A 4,690-nucleotide genomic window follows, 5' to 3' on the forward strand; every position below is an offset into this window, starting at 1 on the left:
CAGTTTATGGTCAAACAGGGAATAGTTCTTGGCCATGTCATTTCTAAAAAGGAGATTGAAGTAGACAAGGCCAAAATAGATCTAATTGCAAGTCTTCCACCACCTAAATCTGTGAAAGACATACATTCATTTTTAGGTCATGCTGGATTCTATAGAAGGTTTATTGCCAACTTTAGCAAAGTAGCACGTCCACTGACTAATCTTTTGGCAAAGGATACCAAATTTGAATTTACTCATGAGTGCTTGGAATCTTTTGAATTTCTAAAAAAAGCACTTGTATCAACTCCAATCATTCATCCTCCTGTCTGGTCTGAACCATTTGAATTAATGTGTGATGCGTCCGATCATGTTGTGGGCGCAATCTTAGGTCAACAGATAAATAAGCTGCCTAGAGTGATATATTATGCAAGTAAAATCTTAAGTGATGCGCAGCTTAACTACACCACAACTGAGAAGGAGTTCCTTGCCGTTGTCTTTGCTTTAGAGAAATTTAGATCTTATTTGGTTGGGACCCACACCATTGTTTATACCGATCACTCAGCCATTAAACATCTCCTAGCAAAGAAGGATGCCAAGGCACGCTTAATCAAATGGATTTTGCTCCTTCAAGAATTTGACCTAGAAATTAGGGACAAGAAAGGCACTGAGAACGTTGTAGCAGATCATTTGTCCCGATTTCCAATCGCACCATCTAGTGAACCACCCATTAATGAATCTTTCCGAGATGAGCAACTCATGTCTGTGTCTACTGAACCTTGGTTTGCTGATATTGTAAATTATTTAGCCATAGGTAAGATACCTTCTCATTGGACTAAGCAGTATAAATATAAATTCTTTATCCAAGTGAAGTATTTCATTTGGGATGATCCTTATCTTTTTAAATAATATCCTGATCAAATTATTAGAAGGTGTATCTCAGATAACGAAGTCATGAATATTTTATCTTTTTGTCATGATCAAGCATGTGGGGGTCACTTCGCGTCTAAGAAAACTGCTGCTAAGGTTCTCCAATGTGATTTTTATTGGCCCAATTTGTTTAAGGATGCTCATGAATATTGTAAAAATTGTGCTCAATGTCAGAAAATGGGTCGAATCACCAAGCGACACATAATTTCACTCAACCCAATCTTGGTAGTTGAAGTTTTTGATGTTTGGGGGATCGATTTCATGGGACCATTTCCAAATTTCTTTGGAAATGAATATATTCTAGTAGCTGTTGATTATGTTTCAAAATGGATAGAAGCAATTGCATGTAGAACACCCGATAGCAAAATGGTCATTAAGTTTCTTAAAGAAAATATTCTCTCCCATTTCGGTATTCCTAGGGCAATCATTAGTGATTGGGGAACCCATTTTTGTAACCGACCTTTTGCAACATTGATGAAAAAGTATAATGTCACCCACAAATTGGCCACACCATATCATCCTCAAACTAGTGGGCAAGTTGAAGTGTCAAACTGACAAATCAAACAGATCCTGGAAAAAACTGTTAGTGCCAATAGAAAGGATTGGTCTTTGAAATTAATTGATGCACTTTGGGCATACCGAACCGCTTTCAAGACCAAGCTAGGAATGTCTCCTTATAGGATTGTGTTTGGTAAACCATGTCACTTGCCTATTGAGATAGAACACAAAGCCATGTGGGCCATCAAACAACTAAATACAAATTTGAACGACGCTGGAAACCATAGGATGCTTCAGTTGAATGAATTAGAAGAACTTAGAAATGAAGCCTATGAAAATACAAGGATATACAAGGAACGAACCAAAGCATTTCATGATCAATCAATTATGAGAAAAACTTTCAATATCGGACAAAAGGTGCTCTTATATAACTCTAGATTACATCTGTTTTCAGGAAAGCTTAGGTCTAGATGGACAGGACCATTTTTAGTAAAGAAAGTCTTTTCACACGGAGCTGTTGAGATAGAAAACTCAAGTAATGGTGTTATCTTTAAAGTTAATGGTCAACGATTAAAACTATTCTTGGAATTACCTGTCGAGACTGTTGAAGATGCCATGGTTCTTTATGAACCAACTTATTCTGATTAAATTGCTTCGAGGTTTGGTCTGGCTGAAGACATAAAACTTAGCGCTTCTGGGAGGCAACCCAGCTTATTTAATTTCTAATATTTTCTATGTTTTCAGTTTGCTTAGGACAAATAAATTAGATAAACTCCATTGGGGACAATGTCGGTCAAGTTGGGGGGAGAGCTTGAACAAAATCAGGTGTTATCATTTCCTTTTCCTTCCACTATGAGTTATTTCTTGTATTTAATATATTAAAAAAAAAATTGAAATAAATTAATCTAGAAAAGAAATAAGAGTAAGTTAGAAAGTATTTGCTAATAAATGTAGTGAGTCACGGAGAAGATTAGCTGGTTAGACTCTTGGTGGCCTAGGTCATTTAAAGACTATTAGCACTTTCAATTGCACATGCACACTAACAAGGTAAAGTAGGTGTTAATTGTAAAGCCAATTAAGGATTTGAGTATTATTTAAATTAGATAATTTTCTCTACACCCCAATTGAAGAAATTTAAATTTAAGAAAAGAGCTACCTGCCTGAAATAAAATACAAAACACAGAGTAAATGTGGATTGCCCTAAGCCTAGTAACCGGGTCTCTTCACCTAAGTCAAGTGTTGAGATTCGCGTCAAACGATGGTGGGAAGGCCAGGATGCTCAGCAAAAAAAAAAACAGTGTGAAAGCTACCTTAGTTCTTTGTTTAATCTGGGGTGTATAGAAAATTAATCGAACTAAGTTATGAAAAATGATACAATTGGCCTGTACAAGTTAATACTGAAATACTAAGTTAGTTATCACTCACACAAGTGCTATAAAACTTTAAGTGTACTCTAAGAAAGCTCCTAAGTAGACTGACTACCGATTCTAATTCGAAGCTCATTACTTAGTAATACTAGAAAACTTCTTGAATTTCGATCTTAAATTAATTTGCAAAGGAAGGATCTTTTTGAAATATGATCTTATTTTAGTACATTGCTAAGGGACTAGCAATGATTAAGTTGGGGGTGTGATTTATGTCACAAATTGACATAAAAAGTATCAATTAATATCTAAATTATCTAATTTTATTAGGAAATTGATACTTATTATTATATTTTGCAGAAGAAGAGATCATCAATAGAAAGAACAAGGAAAGAGGATTCCAAAAATGCAAATTTTATGCAAAACAGAGTTAAATTGACCCAGAAATTGAAGAATGAAGAAAGAAGACTCAATTGGGTCAAACCCGAGTCAAATCAGGTCAAAATTGGTCAAAAATCAACTGATTTGGTTATCTGGTTAGCCGTCTGGTCCACAGCAACAGGCGCCTGGACCATGGACCCATCGGCGCACCATAAACCAGCCAATCAGCGAGTCTCGGCTCACCGCAACACATCGCGAGCCCGATCCACGCGCGCGGTCCAGGGCTCATGAGGAGAGAGAAGAAGGTCCGAAGGGCAACTTGGTAACTTCACATCACTCGATGGTCCGATCTTCTCTGATCAAGATCCAACGCTTCATATTTTTGCGCCATCGGACGGCCACCATCGCAGCCGGTCAAGATCCAACCGTAATCAAGGCAATTGCAAGAATCAATAAACACTAGGACAACACGGGATCCTTCTGCAGCGCGATCCAACGGACGAAATCTTCCAGCGCCTTGATCGGACGGTCCGCGACGCATTCGACCTGATCCCATCTCTGCAGCGCGATCCAACAACAGCGCTTCACCCAGATCGTGATCCGACGGCCCAGAATCGCTTCCGGCTTGATTTATTAGATGAATTGGGTCCTTTAGATGAAGATCGGACGACTGAAACAATTTCTAAGGTTTCTTGATGGATTTAAGTACTTTTTGAGCGAGATTTGAGCCCCTAAACCCCCCTAACAGTTCTCTAAAACCTCTTAGTCCCACATCTAAAATTTTGAAAACCTTATAACCCCCAAATGCCTATAAAAAGTCTCCAAAGGCTCTTGTTTTAAGGAATTCTGGCCTTCCGATCAAGCTTGTAACCCTAGATAGTGGGGTTTTTAGCTTTCTTCTCAAGCCTCGAGCTTTGAGATTTTTGTAATAATTTTTTTTATATAAAATCTTATTTTTATGCAATTTTATCTCTTTACATTATGCAATTTATTTTTCTTGCAATTAGGATAGTTTAATTTATGCAATTTAATTTTATGCAATTAGGTTAGTTTAAATTATGCAGTTTAAATTTATGCAATTAGGATAGTTTAATTTATGAAATTAGGATAGTTTATTTTTCTGCATTTAAATTTTGCAAGTAGATTTAGATCATGTCTAGCTAAGCATCCCTTCTAGGGTTTGCGATGAAGCTAGATCATGAGTAGGGGTTTTACATAGGGTTCTTTCTTTTTCTTAAGATTTCTTTTTCTTCTTCTTTTGCCAAAAATTTTTGATGAACTACAGTTGGGTCAGAGTCCCTTCATAGTTCATGTTTGATTTAGTGCATAGGAGGAGAAAACCCTAAGGGATCCTAGTTACTACTCCCCTGTAAAGAATCTTGATGGGTTATCGTTGGGCCTTAGTTCCTTCATAATCTATGCTTGAAAAAGACAAGAGGAGTAGTCGTTAGGATCAATAAGAAAAATTCTAGGTAGAATTCTCTAATCTAGATCTAGTGGATTCAAAAATCCTAGATCCTTAGTCTTATTGTCTTTAGCAA

This window comes from Elaeis guineensis, chromosome 3, assembly GCF_000442705.2.
Source record: "Elaeis guineensis isolate ETL-2024a chromosome 3, EG11, whole genome shotgun sequence".
Taxonomy (NCBI): Eukaryota; Viridiplantae; Streptophyta; class Magnoliopsida; order Arecales; family Arecaceae; genus Elaeis; species Elaeis guineensis.